The sequence below is a fragment of the Lathyrus oleraceus genome, chromosome 1, assembly GCF_024323335.1.
Source record: "Lathyrus oleraceus cultivar Zhongwan6 chromosome 1, CAAS_Psat_ZW6_1.0, whole genome shotgun sequence".
Taxonomy (NCBI): Eukaryota; Viridiplantae; Streptophyta; class Magnoliopsida; order Fabales; family Fabaceae; genus Lathyrus; species Lathyrus oleraceus.
In genome coordinates, this window is record NC_066579.1 from 65,225,924 (window position 1) to 65,245,179 (window position 19,256).

Here is a 19,256-nt window from a genome sequence, read left to right on the forward strand (position 1 = left end):
ACTACATGTAAATTGGTTCAACAATCTTTAACAACATAATTAAAAAGGTTCCCTCCCGATGTTACATCTATCAGAGCATGACCCACTAGGGAGACTACACTAGACTCCAAGCATTCGCTTCTACTCAACTCATTTCTCGTTACCTGAAAAATAGTTGTAAGGGTGAGTTCCTCAATCGATATAATAAGCATTATAAAATCTCATGTCATGTTAAGTAATTTGACACATTAATCACCCTAATCACAACATACAATCAGTAACAGCACATCAGCTCAACATCATACTCAACACCAACATAAAACACAAGTATAATCTCAAATCATACTCCATAACAACACAAACACACGTATAATATTGGAATACATCCATTCATATTATACGCCATACTTACATTATGCAATGAGACTCCACACATGCGGTACCGACTATTCTTGAACATATAGTTCAAGCTCACCGATCAATCCAGATACGGCTACTAAGCTCACTAGTCCCACTCATTTGAGATCTAATGACTCACTCACTAATTCCTCACCATGGGAATTAGCTACAGCCCCGAAGGCTATGCTATGCACACTAATCATCTAGCATGCAAACATCAACAACAAATCCACAATGATTCACTCACTAATTCCTCACCATGGGAATTAGCTACAGCCCCTCAGGCTATGCTATGCACGCTAATCATCTAGCAATGCAACATCAACAACAATTCACAATGGACATATACTCACACTCTAAGCCATACAACAGTCCATTCACAAATACAGGCATAACATATACATTCACATCATTATGCATGCCATCATACATCACCAACACATGTATCAACACATCATTATCATGTAAATCAATTAAACACAGTATTAGCGCACTCTACTAATACCTATACTGCTCAAAACAGCGGGAAATAATCCCTACTATATCACACACCGATATAGGCAACCACCAATTAGGCACACACATTTTAATTAACATTTTCTCCACTCTGCGACAGCGTTAACCGGTTAACGCCCTGGGTTAACCGGTTAACGCAGCACAACACGCTTCCTGTCCCAACACTTAACAGTGTTAACCGGTTAACGCCCTGGGTTAACCGGTTAACGCAGCACAAACAACAATATTTCAGAAATCACAACAGTGTTAACCGGTTAACACCCTGGGTTAACGGTTAACGCAGACAAAACAAAATTTTCACAAATTCAAAACAGTGTTAACCGGTTAACACCCTGGGTTAACCGGTTAACGCAAGACAGAAGCTGTTCCTGCGCTAACTCAAGGCAGAATGCAGAATTCTCCGCATTTTCCGCCATTGGAGGACTTCCGGACCTCCGATTCCAATTCCGTAAAAAGCTATACGTTCGGGGAAACACGACTCACACAATCACGGATTCAATTTCAGTTTTTAACACAGTTTAACCAACGTAATTCCAGCATTCACCAATCCCAATCAGGGTCAAATAACGGCTTATCACTACCCATTACATATTATCCCATAATACCCATTAATCGACGATAAACCCCCCTTACCTGAGTTAATCCGGCGAATCTCAAGCTCCGAGCTCTTCTCTTCTTCAATCCTCTTCCTCTTGCTCTGCCTCTTGCCCTTTTCCTCTTTCACAATCGCTTCTCTGTGTTTCACGTGAAAACCTTATTTTCCAAAATGAAACTCTTTTTCCTTATTCCAACTTATATATTTTCCAAATTATATTATTATTCCAATAATAATAATAATTCAATAATTCCAAAATAATAATAATAATAATCCAATTATCTAATTAAATTAATAAATATATTATTAACTTAATTTAAATAATTACCCTATTATCATCGGGGTGTTACAGATTCAGCTTTGGTCGTGAATCAATTCAAAGGTGAATGGGAGACAAATCAACCCGGTTTGATCCCATACAAAGATTATGCGAGGAGGATTTCAACTTTGTTTACAAAGGTTGAGTTTCATCATATCCCTCGAGATGAAAACCGGATGGCAGACACTCTTGCAACATTGGCTTCAAAGATTATGGTGAAATATTAGAATGAGGTTCCCAATTTAACTATGATGTCTCTTGATAGGCCAACTCATGTATTCACCGTTGAAGAAATCAAATACGAGAAGCCATGGTATTATGATATCCAGTGTTTCCTCCAAAGTCAGATTTACCCGTCTGGGGCATCTTTGAAAGATAAGAAGACTTTGAGAAGATTAGCCGATAACTTCTACCTGAATGGTGATGTGCTTTATAAGAGAAACTTCGATATGGTTCTGCTCAGATGCGTGGATAGACACAAATCAGACCTATTAATGACTGAAGTCCATGAAGGTTCCTTTGGTACTCATTCCAATGGACATGCAATGGCAAAGAAGATGTTGCGAGCAGGTTACTATTGGATGACAATGGAATCTGACTGTTTCAAGTTTGTGTCAACTTCGCAAGCGACGGCGGTAAAGCGATACGATAGGCTACCTCCCCTATCCTCTCCAAAATCTGATAAGGACCAATAAATCGAGGTGTCAACTTCTTCGACTTCAAGGCTCGACCAATCCCAGTTATCGGAGTAACACGAAGAAACACATGATCTCCCTCTTGGAACTCAAGTGACTTCCTCCTCTTATCATGATAACTCTTCTGACGACTCTGAGCAATTCTCATCTTCTCCTGAATCATCTTAATCTTTTCTGTAGTCTGTTGAACAATCTCCGGTCCAACCACAGCACTCTCACCGGACTCATACCAACATAACGGTGTCCGACATCTTCTACCATACAAAGCTTCAAACGGTGCCATACCAATGCTCGAATGGAAACTATTGTTGTAGGTAAACTCAATCAAAGGCAAATAACAATCCCAAGCACCTCCTTTTTCCAAAACACAAGCTCTCAAAAGATCCTCTAATGACTGAATCGTCCTCTCAGTCTGACCATCAGTCTGCGGATGATATGCAGAACTCAATCTCAGCTTAGTTCCCAAAGCCCTCTGCAAACCTTCCCAGAACTTCGATGTAAATCTAGGATCTCTGTCCGAAACAATACTAGACGGAATACCATGCAAACTTACAACCTTCTCAATATACAACTCAGCTAATCTCTCTAACGGATAATCCATTCTGATCGGAATGAAATGAGCCAATTTTGTCAACCTGTCAACAATCACCCAAATGGCTTCACAATTCTTACTTGTCCTCGGCAAACCAGAAACAAAATCCATACTGATACTATCCCACTTCCACTCTGGAATAGCCAACGGTTGCATTAGCCCAGACGGCTTCTGATGCTCAATCTTTGACTTCTGACAAGTCAAACAGGAATAAACAAAACTCGCAATTTCTCTTTTCATTCCCGGCCACCAAAATAACTTCTTCAAATCATGATACATCTTCGTAGCTCCAGGATGAATACTCAAGCCACTACGATGTCCTTCCTCCAGAATACTCTTCTTAAGTTCGGTAACATCCGGAATACACACCCGATTACCAAATTTCAAAACACCATTCTCATCCACTCTGAATTCACCACCTTGGCCTTGATTCACTAAAGTCAACTTATCAACCAAAAACACATCGGATTTCTGACCCTCTCTGATCTCATCCAGAATACCACTTGTTAACTTCAACATTCCCAATTTAACACTATTGTGAGTACTTTCACACACCAAACTCAAGTCTCTAAACTGCTCAATTAAATCCAATTCCTTAACCATTAACATAGACATATGCAATGATTTCCGACTCAACGCATCAGCCACTACATTTGCTTTACCCGGATGGTAATTCAAACCAAAATCATAATCCTTCAGAAACTCTAACCATCTCCTCTGTCTCATATTCAGTTCTTTCTGATCGAACAAATACTTTAAACTTTTATGGTCACTGAAAACCTCAAATCTCGACCCGTACAAGTAATGCCTCCACAACTTCAGAACAAATACCACAGCTGCCAACTCTAAATCGTGTGTCGGATAGTTCCTCTCATGAACCCTCAGTTGTCTCGAAGCATAAGCTATAACCTGCTTATTCTGCATCAACACACCACCTAAACCCAACAATGAAGCATCACAGTAGACTTCAAATGATTCCGACGGACTCGGTAATATCAGAATAGGAGCAGTAGTCAACCTTCCCTTTAACTCTTGGAAACCTTCTTCACATTTTGAGTCCCAAACAAATGCTTGCCCCTTTCTAGTCAACATCGTCAACGGTAACGCCAACTTAGAAAATCCCTCAATGAACTTCCTATAATAACCCGCCAATCCAAGGAAACTTCGAATCTCAGCAACAGACTTCGGAGCTTCCCACTTAGACACCGCTTCTATCTTAGAAGGATCAACATCAACACCGCTTCTTGAAATCACATGACCAAGAAAACTAACCTCTTCTAGCCAAAATTCACATTTGGATAGTTTAGCAAATAACTTCTTTTCTCGTAGGACTTCTAAAACCACTCTCAAATGCTCAGCATGCTCTTCTTCAGATTTCGAATACACCAAAATGTCATCAATAAACACCACCACAAACTTATCTAGGTACGGATGGAAAATCCTATTCATATACTCCATAAATACTCCAGGCGCATTAGTCACACCAAAAGGCATTACAGAATACTCATAATGTCCATACCTTGTTCTGAAAGCAGTCTTCTGAATATCCTCAGTTTTCACACGTATCTGATGATACCCAGATCTCAAATCTATCTTGCTGAACACACTCGCACCAACCAACTGATCCATCAAATCATCAATCCTCGGCAAAGGATACCGATTCTTGATCGTCACTTTATTCAGTTGCTTGTAGTCCACACACAACCTCATAGTACCTTCTTTCTTCTTAACCAATAGCACTGGTGCACCCCACGGTGACACACTCGGACGAATAAATTTCTTATCCAACAGATCTTCCAACTGACTCTTCAATTCAGTTAACTCAACAGCAGACATACGGTACGGAGCCATCGATATCGGTCTAGTACCAGGTACCAAATCAATCGAGAACTCAACTTCACGCTCTGGCGGCAATTCATTCACTTCTTCAGGAAACACATCAGGAAAATCACACACCACTGCTAGCTCACAAATCGCCAGTTTATCTTTAGCCTCTAAAGTCGCTAACAGCATAAACAACTCTGCCCCATCTGCTACTTCCTCATTCACCTGCCTGGCTGATAGAAACAAACTCTTTCCTTCTTCAATCTCAGGAAATATCACAGTCTTATCAAAACAGTTAATAGAAACTCGGTTAAACACCAACCAGTTCATTCCCAAGATAACATCAATTTGCACTAGTGGAAGACACACAAGGTCTATCCCAAAGTCTCTACCAAAAATACTCAAAGGACAATTCAAACAAACTGAAGTAGTAGTCACTGAACCCTTCGCAGGAGTATCAATCACCATACTTCCAAGCATCTCAGATATCTCTAACTTAAGTTTCACAGAACAATCCAAAGATATAAAGGAATGAGTAGCACCGGTGTCAATAATAGCTACAAGAGGAAAGCCATTAATATAACACGTACCTCGGATCAAACGATCATCTGCAGAAGTCTCAGAACCCGATAAAGCAAAGACCTTGCCTCCTGACTGATTCTCTTTCTTCGGCTTAGGACACTGTGGACTGATATGACCCAACTCTCCACAGTTGAAACAAGTTACAGTCTTCAACTGACACTCTGCAGCCAAATGACCACCTTTTCCACACTTGAAACACTTCATCTCAGCACTGGTACACTCATGGACACGATGTCCAGCCCGACCACATCTATAACACTTAGCAGGGGCGCTAGAGTCTCCCCCACTAGGCCTCTTCATCCCACTCTGCTTCTGAAAACCTTTGCCAGCTGCATACGGTTTTCCACGATCATTCTGATTCTTGCCTTTCCTATCAACCCTTTGCTGATAGCTCTCTGCTCTGGCTTTGGAATCCTGTTCAAAAATCCTGCAACAGTCAACCAAGTCAGAAAACACTCTGATCCGTTGATATCCAATAGCCTGCTTGATCTCGGGACGCAACCCGTTCTCAAACTTCACACATTTCGAAAATTCTTCAGCAGCCTCGTTATAGGGAGTATAATACTTCGACAGCTCTGTGAACTTAGCAGCATACTCCGTAACAGACTTGTTACCCTGCTTCAATTCCAAGAACTCTATCTCTTTCTTTCCTCTAACATCCTCTGGAAAATACTTCCTCAGGAATCTCTCTCTGGACACCGCCCAAGTGATCTCAGCATTCCCAGCAGATTCCAACTCAGTGCGGGTAGCAACCCACCAATCATCTGCTTCTTCTGACAGCATATGCGTACCGAACCTGACCTTCTGGTTATCGGCACACTCAGTTACTCGGAAGATCCTCTCGATCTCCTTCAACCACTTCTGAGCGCCATCTGGATCGTATGCTCCCTTGAACATTGGAGGATTGTTCTTCTGGAACTCGCTCAATTGACGAGCAGCTCCCATTCCCACAACATTCGGATTTCCTCCAAGTACTCCAGCTAGCATACCCAGAGCCTCAGCAATCGCAGCATCATCTCTACCTCTTCCAGCCATCTCTATTCTGAAAACCCAAACAAACTAAAACAATGAGTACTGATAGGGTTACACAACACCTATACCGTACAGGGGAAACAGAATAATCACGACTCGACTCGACCGACTATGCTCTGCTACCACTAATGTAACACCCTTCTAAAATACCCCAAATATTTAATTAAAATAATAAACATATATCAGAGTAATTATGCAGTTAAGGGTGTCACACAATCATTCACACCATGTTCCAAAATAACTGTCATGCTCTTTATTTAATCAATTAAACATTTGCATAAATCGCAGCGGATATAAATCAAATTAATCAAAACATGTAACATACTACATGTAAACTGGTTCAACAATCTTTAACAACATAATTAAAAAGGTTCCCTCCCGATGTTACATCTATCAGAGCATGACCCACTAGGGAGACTACACTAGACTCCAAGCATTCGCTTCTACTCAACTCATTTCTCGTTACCTGAAAAATAGTTGTAAGGGTGAGTTCCTCAATCGATATAATAAGCATTATAAAATCTCATGTCATGTTAAGTAATTTGACACATTAATCACCCTAATCACAACATACAATCAGTAACAGCACATCAGCTCAACATCATACTCAACACCAACATAAAACACAAGTATAATCTCAAATCATACTCCATAACAACACAAACACACGTATAATATTGGAATACATCCATTCATATTATACGCCATACTTACATTATGCAATGAGACTCCACACATGCGGTACCGACTATTCTTGAACATATAGTTCCAGCTCACCGATCAATCCAGATACGGCTACTAAGCTCACTAGTCCCACTCATTTGAGATCTAATGACTCACTCACTAATTCCTCACCATGGGAATTAGCTACAGCCCCGAAGGCTATGCTATGCACACTAATCATCTAGCATGCAAACATCAACAACAAATCCACAATGATTCACTCACTAATTCCTCACCATGGGAATTAGCTACAGCCCCTCAGGCTATGCTATGCACGCTAATCATCTAGCAATGCAACATCAACAACAATTCACAATGGACATATACTCACACTCTAAGCCATACAACAGTCCATTCACAAATACAGGCATAACATATACATTCACATCATTATGCATGCCATCATACATCACCAACACATGTATCAACACATCATTATCATGTAAATCAATTAAACACATTATTAGCGCACTCTACTAATACCTATACTGCTCAAAACAGCGGGAAATAATCCCTACTATATCACACACCGATATAGGCAACCACCAATTAGGCACACACATTTTAATTAACATTTTCTCCACTCTGCGACAGCGTTAACCGGTTAACGCCCTGGGTTAACCGGTTAACGCAGCACAACACGCTTCCTGTCCCAACACTTAACAGTGTTAACCGGTTAACGCCCTGGGTTAACCGGTTAACGCAGCACAAACAGCAATATTTCAGAAATCACAACAGTGTTAACCGGTTAACACCCTGGGTTAACCGGTTAACGCAGACAAACAGCAAATTTTCACAAATTCAAAACAGTGTTAACCGGTTAACACCCTGGGTTAACCGGTTAACGCAAGACAGAAGCTGTTCCTGCGCTAACTCAAGGCAGAATGCAGAATTCTCCGCATTTTCCGCCATTGGAGGACTTCCGGACCTCCGATTCCAATTCCGTAAAAAGCTATACGTTCGGGGAAACACGACTCACACAATCACGGATTCAATTTCAGTTTTTAACACAGTTTAACCAACGTAATTCCAGCATTCACTTATCCCAATCAGGGTCAAATAACGGCTTATCACTACCCATTACATATTATCCCATAATACCCATTAATCGACGATAAACCCCCCTTACCTGAGTTAATCCGGCGAATCTCAAGCTCCGAGCTCTTCTCTTCTTCAATCCTCTTCCTCTTGCTCTGCCTCTTGCCCTTTTCCTCTTTCACAATCGCTTCTCTGTGTTTCACGTGAAAACCTTATTTTCCAAAATGAAACTCTTTTTCCTTATTCCAACTTATATATTTTCCAAATTATATTATTATTCCAATAATAATAATAATTCAATAATTCCAAAATAATAATAATAATAATCCAATTATCTAATTAAATTAATAAATATATTATTAACTTAATTTAAATAATTACCCTATTATCATCGGGGTGTTACAGATTCAGCTTTGGTCGTGAATCAATTCAAAGGTGAATGGGAGACAAATCAACCCGGTTTGATCCCATATAAAGATTATGCGAGGAGGATTTCAACTTTGTTTACAAAGGTTGAGTTTCATCATATCCCTCGAGATGAAAACCGGATGGCAGACACTCTTGCAACATTGGCTTCAAAGATTATGGTGAAATATTAGAATGAGGTTCCCAATTTAACTATGATGTCTCTTGATAGGCCAACTCATGTATTCACCGTTGAAGAAATCAAATACGAGAAGCCATGGTATTATGATATCCAGTGTTTCCTCCAAAGTCAGATTTACCCGTCTGGGGCATCTTTGAAAGATAAGAAGACTTTGAGAAGATTAGCCGATAACTTCTACCTGAATGGTGATGTGCTTTATAAGAGAAACTTCGATATGGTTCTGCTCAGATGCGTGGATAGACACAAATCAGACCTATTAATGACTGAAGTCCATGAAGGTTCCTTTGGTACTCATTCCAATGGACATGCAATGGCAAAGAAGATGTTGCGAGCAGGTTACTATTGGATGACAATGGAATCTGACTGTTTCAAGTTTGTGAAGAAATGCCACAAGTGTCAAATCTATGTGGATAAGATTCATGTTCCTCCGACACTGTTGAATGTTATTTTTTCCCCATGGACCTTATCCATGTGGGGAATTGATATTATTGGCATGATTGAGCCTAAAGCGTGGAACATACATCGTTTCATTTTAGTGGCAATTGATTACTTCACGAAATGGGTTGAAGCGGCATCGTATGCAAATGTAACCAAGCAAGTTGTTGTAAGGTTTATCAAGAATCAGATTATATGTCGTTATGGTGTGCCAAGCAAGATCACTACTGATAATGGATCGAACTTGAATAATAATATGGTAGAAGCTCTTTGCAAATACTTCAAGATAGCACATCATAATTCTTTTCCCTACAGGCCCAAGATGAATGGGCCTATTGAAGCTGCAAACACGAACATCAAGAAGATTATTCAGAAGATGGTTGTGACGTATAAGGATTGGCATGAAATGCCCCCATTTGATTTGTACGGGTATCGTACATCCATTAGCACTTTAATAGGGGTAACCCCTTTCTCTCTTGTATATGGTATGGAAGCAGTGCTCCCCGTAGAGGTTGAGATACCATCACTGCGTGTACTCATGGAAGCCAAGTTGACTGAGGCTGAATGGTGTCAAACCAGGTATGATCAATTGAATTTGATTGAAGAGAAGAGATGGACTGCCATGTGTCACGGTCAGTTGTTTCAGCAGAGGATGAAGAAAACTTTTGATAAGAAGGTTAGACCTCGTGTGTTCAGAGAAGGTGACCTTGTACTTAAGAAAATTTTCTATTTCAAACCAGATTCTAGGGGCAAATAGACTCCTAATTATGAAGACCCATATGTTGCTAAGAGAGCCTTTTCAGGCGGTGCATTGATTCTTACAACTATGAATGGTGAAGAGTTCACTCGTCATGTGAATGCAGATGCAATCACGAAATACTTCGCCTAAAAAGAAAAGAACAACTCGCTAAGTTGAAAACCCGAAAGGGCGGCTTAGGAAAAAATGAGCGTCTCGGTGGATTGAAAACTCGTAAGGACGATCCGGGCAAAAGTTAGAGACATAAAATAGAAAGAATTATTCCGATAAATTGAATACCCCATCTTGGTGAAATTTATGCAAAAATTAGGGATTATGGCAAGTAACTACATCCTGCCGATCTTCAGTGTTGAAGACGTTTTTAGCACAATAATCAACGGTGATTCATTATCCTCAGCAGCAACCAAGAGAAAGTGGATATCAAGAGTTGGTAGAAGGATTAGTGATCATTGTATTCAATGTAACCATTTTCCATGTAAATTACCATTTTCAACTTTGTAAAGATCTATGGAGTCTTGTCATTTACAGACTACCATTCGATTAAAAAATGTTGAACTTTTATCCAATTATTTTTACTCTTATTTATTTTCAGCCAAACAAATTTAAAATTTATTATGATCATTTTTGAAATTAGATTTTTTAAATCAGAATAATTTTTCTTAAACATATGAAAGCATGAATTTTAAATAATCGATTTCATTTAAAAGGAATATCAACAGTGGTTCGAAAGAAGTAAGCCCTAAGTGTGGAACATCACTGGTTCTCCCCAAGCAGTAGGTTCATTTTCTCTCCCATCCCTGATAGCATTGATTCAACACTCGATGGTTGTTAATCTCTCCGAATGATTTTTGCTTGCCATTTCTCTAGTAAAATGGCCAGTTGAGTCGGTTGATCAGTCCCCTGCAGAGTTTAATGTTTATTCCCCGACCGATTTTGGTCTCTAGCGGAGTAAGAACAGGTTTCCTCAGCAGTTCGCGAAGGTCCGACAGAATTTTGGTTTCCCCACCAATCGCCATCAGATTCGCTCCCAATCAGAGTTTCCTTCTGGTTTCTGAGAAAGTATTTGTGTTTATCCACTGCATGGTTGTCTCCTATTTGATATGGTGTTGACCTAAAACTCCCCACAGACGCGATAATAATTTTTCTCAGCAGATCTCCTCTTTCCCCAGCTAGGGTTGAGCTTTTGGGATGCTGATCTCTTTTCTCCAGCAGTTGTCTCCTTCTTTAGTGGATTGACCGAGAATTGTATCGACGATTCAAATCTGCGACGCCTTTGTATCCTTTGCAATCGTTTTGTCAGCATAATCATCATATATACATATACATATACATATACATATACATATATACACTCATATATTTTCATTATTGCATCATCATACTTGTTGAATCAATCTTGTAATTTTAACTAGCTGTTATGGTGGTACTTTATCCCTATACGAGCTGGTTGTTTATCGTCCCTCAATTGTAGAGTGTCATCCCCTTAAGCAGAAGGACTTTAACCTTTCTCCCTTCCCCACTGAGTTATTTCCTCGTGGATGATTATTATTTCAGTTTCCTCCCTAGTTGATTATCTGGATGGAACCACTCCCCTTAAGTTATACCCTCATTGGATGGAGTCTTGATTGACCGTTTCTTTCTAGATTTTACCTAGATAGATGCTTTGGGTCCCTTAAGAGTTTATTATCCAGTAACTGGTAATATTCTTCTTAGTTTTCCGTTTGTTACTTCTTGCCCAATACCCGACAAAAGTAACCCTTTTCTCCCCTTGTAGAGTTTATCCTTGATATGTTCATCCTAACCGATGACGAATATTCTCTTTGATGGTATTCTATCCGGTAACTGATAGATGTAATTTCTATTCCTTCCCCAGAGTCTATCCTTGATATGTTCATCCTAACCGATGACGGATATTCTCTTTGATGGTATTCTATCCAGCATTCAGAAGATGTAATTCCTACTTTTTGTTCGGGTGGTTTATCCTTGATATGTTCATCTTAACCGATGACAGGCATCCTCCTTGACATCCATAGGCAAGTCTATCCTTGATATGTCCATCTTAACCGATGACATATTTTCTTTCCTTTGAGTCTATCCTTGATATGTTCACCTTAACCGGTGACGGATATTCTCATCTTTGGTCTTCTGCCCAGTAACCGATAGTTGTATATCCTATTTCTGCAATTTTTCCCAGCAAGGCTATTCTTACCCAGTAACCGGTAATGAATACACCTTCGTGGCGGTTTTCAGTGAGTCATCCTTGATATGTTTATCCTGAGCGATGACAGGTGTCCTTTCTATCAGATCTCTATTATCTCCATATCCAGTAACCGGTAGTGGATAATAGATCTCTGCTCCTCCTGCGTTGAAGTTTATTTCTTCCCCAATTGAGTTGAGTGCGTATTTACTTAGTGAAATCGTTGTCCCTGCATGATTTAAGTACGTCAGTTTTATCCTGATTTACTTGTTTCCCCTGTAGATGTTCTTTCCCCCCGGCTAAGTCTTTCCATTTTCATGGAATTCCTCTAGTCTCCCAGCAGTTTCTAAGTCGTAGTCTGGCCTACGCACAACCCTTTTATCCCCTCAGAGTCTCTGTCTCCCCAATGAGTTTCCCTTGCGTAATGCATTATACTCCTGCGGACCTTCGGTCTATCTGATGCCTTTTCCTTTGTGGCCATATTTCCCCACAAAGAGTTTATTTTAAAATCATATCATATGCATCATGAGGTCTCTTAGGGACCAAAATTTGTTTCTATATGTTGTTATTTAAGTCCATTCTACTGAGTCGATATGAAGATATTAACCTTCACCTCCTCAGTTAGAATGTCTCTAAGCATCATATATGAGTCCCAATGATCTTTACATGTTATTTTGATCAAGATTTCTTCAAGAGTTTGGAGTTGGTTTGCCTTGGAAACCCTAGTTTATCTAGGTATCTTGAGTAACTTCTACAACAAGCTTCCTCACCAATTGATGAAATTTCTCAAGGGACACTTCAAATTCCATCATCTCATGCATATATGATCTACCATGAGCCTAAAAAGTCAAGATAATTGCAAGTTAGCAAGTTGGTTGATGGTCGTTGGCCAGATGAATTCATCTGTTCAAAATTGGGTCTCCCTATGCCCTATCTCCTACAATTTTCATCATATGAAAATGACTCCAAGAAAAACGTTACTATAAATAACATTCCAAACAACTTTCATGTTGAGGTCTAAATCTAAGTTTGCTTGGAAAGTCATTTTCTATGTTGAAACATTATAGGTCATTTTGTCTAACCCCTAATTTGAAAGTCAACTTCCCAAGGCCATAACTTGCTCAATTTTTATGAGATGAAAGATTTACAAGTTGCACAACCAAATTCAAGGTGTCTAATTCAAATTTTATGTTTGTAGTGAAAGCTAATTCAACTTTTATGAGCATGTGGTATGAGGATACATTATAGGTCATTTTGGACCAATACCATTGAACAAGTGATTTTCCTCAACTTCAAAAATGGATAACTCACTCATTCCAAATACAAATGATGTCAAATTGGTTACCATTTTGAAGGTATTTTGAAGAGATACAACTTAGATGAATACACTTTTCTCATTTGGAGCTCACATAAAAAGTTAAGCAAGGTGGAATAATGAAGTATGCGACTTGACACTTCGAAATTTTTCCAACATGTTGAAATTTCCAAACTTCCACCTCAAAATTAACCATGATACAAGTTCCAAATGGAAAAGTGTTCAACATAGTAGTTGTTCCTCTTGATCTAAGCTTTCCAAAGAGTCCTAATTCATTCATTTTGGATGAAGTTTGAGGGGTCTGCGCATGGTGTAAACAGGGCTGTATCAATTGGCAAGATTCAAGCTTCAAATGATCAAATAACTTTGCCTTGCCATTCAAGCTTCATTCAGACTTCAATTCGTTGGATTTTGGACCTAATTGAGATGCTTCATAGGCCTGTACATGCCCATGCACGTGTGCCATTCACATTGCCAAATTTGGACAAATTTTCAAGTGTGCAAATAACACTTCAGTTTGCTATAAATAAAGACCCTTTGTGCTCATTTCAAAGGACCCTTGCGCGACAGCTTTGCCCCCATACTTGAAACCCTCACATTTGAAAGGAAAACCTGATAATTTTCATTTGAAAATTGAGTTTGAATCTCACTGTTTGGAGATTAAAAAACTCCAGGATCTAAAGCTTTGTACCAATCCTAAGTCACTACTGCAAGCTACCTGAGCAAGATCAAACACGAATTTAAGCAAGAGAGATCAAGTTCTGCACATCATTGATGGTATTTTCCAGATTTTTTCTTCTCTTCGCTTCTCACTCAATTCTTATCAATTCTCTTGGATCTTTGGTTGTCTGAAGTCCTACCAATGTAGGCAAGAAGATTGAGTTATTTTGAGGTCAAATCGAAGCAACTCAGTTGACACACCTCAAAATTCAATTCCACATATCTCTCTATATATTTGGAGTTAGTTAAAATTAAGGTGATATTCGTGATCTGCGCCATTTTATCTTTCAGATCATGTCCTCCTTTTTCATTTATGTTATGGTGATGATTGAACCAGTCCGACCAGGGTCATCGAAGAAGATGACCAGCCTTTGGCTCCGACAATGATGTGGCACGGTTCAGAACCGTTAATTCATTTTAAAATGTTTTAATCTGGGGCATCCAAAGTGATTACCATGCTTGTGGAACATTTGACTTGGTGTATGGTGAAACGCGCGCTCAGATCCACTTGATATGCCACCTCAATTAATGAGGGAGATCAAGTGGTCCACGTTTTTTTTTATTTTTTGATTTTAATTTTTATTCCTTTGATTTTCATTAATTCATATTAATTTTAATATTGATCCAAAAAATATGAGAGTTTCACCAAAATTTTTAAAATAAAATCCTCTTTCATATTTTGAATTAAAATTATTTATTGTATCATTATTAATATTTTTCATGATTTAATTGATTTTGTGAATATTTTTAATTGTTTAAAAATACTTTTAGGTCTCCAAAAATTCTGAAATTTTTTCTCCAAGGTTCTTTGACCTTGTTTGACCTATGATAAATCTCATGCCCATTTCTTTGGTGTTTTGATGAGGTTTTAGAAAATTGACCAAACATATTTAGTTTAATGTATTATTTTTAGTATTTTTAATTGAATAAATGCCAATTAAATTATGTAGAGCCATTTTGATTGAATTTGGAAGTTTGACTTGTGTTGTTGGGCCTTGGTCAAGGTTGATTTGACTTTGTCAAGTTAAGATCATTGGATTTAGGGGATTGATGGAATGTATATTCCATCTCCCAAAATGAATGAATGACTTGATTTGGTAAAAGTCCCCCTTTGTCCAATTTGAGTTTGATCCATTTCCCCTCCCTCTTCATCTCATTCCCCTTCTTTATGCATTCATGTCATAGACCTATGATATCTCAATATCCTAAGGCTAGTTGATTGCAAAATCAACATAAGTATGGATGAGATTAGGTCCCCCACTTTGCATATTCTTTTTGTATGTGGTATGTTTCCTGAGTATAGTTCATCATACTATGTATCTAACATGCATTAACACCAAAATTCTATTGCCCGACCTCAAAAAGTTGTGACTTCTACATAAGTCCAATTACGATTGCTTAACATATCGCTAAATTTTGACACAAAGGCATAACATTCTAGTTAGTCAGATTGTAAGTCTCCCCTCTTTCATGGAATTATGTGGAAACTTGGCATTTTTTCCTTCCTTTGGAAGATGTCTTGGTTCAAGGATACATGCTTGTGATAAGTGGGTTGAGTGTTCTCCAAAGAATGACTTAAACAAAAAAGAAAAAGCAAAATCAATACTAACTTCTAATTTATTAACAACTAACATTTAATTTCAAGTCATTTACTTTTAATGCACTTTATTTTTAAGCCTTATTCATTTGCCATTATTCATACCATTCTAATTGTTTATATTAATGTCATTTTCACTTTGTCCACTTGGACCATATTTTGTGATATATCTTGTTTCTGTTTGTTTGTGTGGTCTTTGACCATTAATGTACATAATAATAACAAAAAACCCTAAAAAATATCTTGTGTGGACTTTGGTTTAATCTGAGACAATTGGAATTAGAATTTATGCAAACTCCCTATGCAAAGGACTTGGCCAATTCCAACTTTCATGTAACCAAGTGCTTGTGATTTGAAACTTCATATGATACATCATTAGAGATCCATTTGAGTTCATCTGCAACATGATCATTATGAAGCTGTTATTTTAAACCTGTGATTTGTGCCATCTTGGAATTCATCTGCTACATGGGATAATTTGAAGAAGATCATGGAGTTTCTAAGCTTGGATGTGGCTATCTTTATTTGATACCTTGCTCTTCAAGTTGATATTTTGTGAATTGTTTGTTGCTTGATTCTAATGTCCAAGGGAATTTGGGTTTCTATATGAGATTCTTGTCTATTGGATTGCAGCCCATTCGTCAGATATTTTTAACTCTTAACTTTTAAATTTATGCTTAGGATTAGTGTATTCATCTCTTCCCCATTTCTTTAATTTTAAAATATCTCCCTCCTTTTAAAAACTTCTTTGATTGTGATTATTTTTCTAAACTTAGACCATATTGCAAACTAGAAACTTTGGCCTTATGCCATTGCATTTTCAAACTTCTTTTCTTAATCAAACTCGTAAATATACTTAACTATACTTGACTTAAAATTTTCAAAATCCAAAAAGAATTAACTCATTCAAACCATTTTTAGGCCTTTGTGCCTTTCAAACCTAACTTTTATTAAAAGTAATGCACCCACTTTAAAATTTATACCACAAACTACGAGGTTTTGATCCCTCATTTTTATGTTGGTACGTAGGCACAAGTCCGAAGGTCTTGTCAAACACAAAAATATAATTAATGAATTCTTTTCTCATTCCCCCCATTCCATTTGCTTGCAAACATCATTTGTACAAAAACACATATGCACACAAGAAAGGGCTCCCTAGGAGTACCTAAGACACTTTGGGTGCTAACACCTTCCCTTTGTGTAACCAACCCCCTTACCTGTAATCTCTGGCATTTTATTAGTTTTAATTTGAAAACTTCTTATTCTTGGGTTTTATTCGTACTTTTCCCTTTTCCCTTGGAAACAATAAAAGCGCGGTGGCGACTCTTGTTATTTGATGTCTTGCTTATCTATAGCTTGATGATCATGAATCTACCGCTACAGTGCTAACACCTTCCGTCTGTGTAACCAACCCCCTTACCCATAATCTCTAGCATTTTATTAGTTTTGATTTGAAAACTTCTTATCTTTTGGTTTTGTTCGTACTTTTCCCTTTTCCTTTGGAAACAATAAAAACACGGTGGTTAGTCTGGTTTTATTGACGTTAAGCTTATCTATAGCTTGATGGTCATGAATTTATTGTTACACAATGTTTTACGTTGAACGTAGTAAATGAAAGTCCTCGCCGCCCTTTGAGGCAATGTTTTATGCTGGACTTCATAAACGGAAGTCCTTGCACCTTTATGTTGGACTTCATAAACGAAATTCCTTTCCGCCCCTTGAGGTAATGTTTTATGCTAGACTTCATAAAATAAAGTCCATGTCGACCCTTGAGGCAATGTTTTACGCTGGACTTCATAAATGAAAGTCCTTGCCGATCCTTGAGGTAATGTTTTATGCTAGACTTCGTAAATGGGAGTCCTTGCCTTGAGGAAATGTTTTATGCTGGACTTCATAAATGGAAGTCCTTACCTCCCATTGAGGCAATGTTTTATGATGGACTCATAAATGAAATTCCTTTCCGTCCTTTGAGGCAATATTTTATGGTAGACTTCATAAACTAAGGTCCTTGCCGCCCCTTGAGACAATGTTTTATGTTGGACTTCATAAGCGGAAGTACTTGTCACCCCTTGAGGCAATGCTTTATGTTGGATTCTTAACGAGGGCCCTTGCCACCCTTCAGGGTACTATAGAATATCTAAATCCTTGCTGAAAGGACTTAGTGTCTACTCGGGCAGGACCATACTAAAATAACACGCCTGAGAGGCGTGATAGATATCTATCCTGAGAGACTTTGTTACAAGTGTTATCTAAGGTATTGATGGAAGTCCTTATCGATAGGTTAAAATGCCTCGCTAGAAAGATTTATAGTTCACCAGTCGGACCTATATGATTTCACCTGAGAGACTTAGACTCCCTAGGCTATCAAAGTCTCTTCGGAAGGACTTAGTGTCTACTCGGGCAGAACCAAAATCAAATGACATGCTAGAGAGGCACGCAAAATATCCATCCCGTGAGATTTAATTACAAGTCTTTCCTGAGGGCTCGATGGAAGTACCACCCTATAGGTTAAAATTCCTCGCCTAGGGACTTATAGTCTCATCAGTCAGGCTATGTATAATTTCTCCTGAGGTACTTAGACTCCCCAGGCTATCTAAACTCTCGCCAGAATGACTAAGTGTCTACTCGGGCCAGACCAAACTCAAATGACATGCCTGAGAGGCGTGACATATACCCAGCCTGAGAATTTCTTACAAGTCTTTCTTGAGGGCTCGATGGAAGTCTGACACGAGAAGTTAAATCGCCTTACCTGAGCGATTGATAGTCTCATCATCCAAGCTATATTATATTTCTCCGGAGGGGCATAGACTCCCTACGATATCTAAACTCTCTCTAGAACTATTATTGTCTACTCGGGCGAGACCAAGCTTGAATAATACACCTGAGTGGAACAAAAAATATCCATCATGAGAGACTTGACTACAAGTCTTTCTTGAGGGATCGATGGAAGTCCCACCCAATAGGTTAAAATGTCTCTCCTAAGGCACTTATAATCTCACCAATTGGACTATATATAATTTTTCCTGGGGGAGTTAGACTCCCCAGGCTATCTGAACTCTCACCTGAGAGACTTGGATCTCTCAAGCTGACAAAAACTTCATCTATATGTATTCCGCAAAATGTTATGGGTCATCAGGATACTCCTCTAGGACCCGATCTAAAAAACACTGTCATATATCGAAAGACCCCGTGCTTGAGGGACTTGTAGCGGTAAATTCATAACCATCAAGCTATGGATAAGCTAGACGTCAACAAAACCAGAGTCGCCACCACGCTTTTATTGTTTCCAAGGGAAAAGGGAAAAGTACGAACAAAACCCAAAGATAAGAAGTTT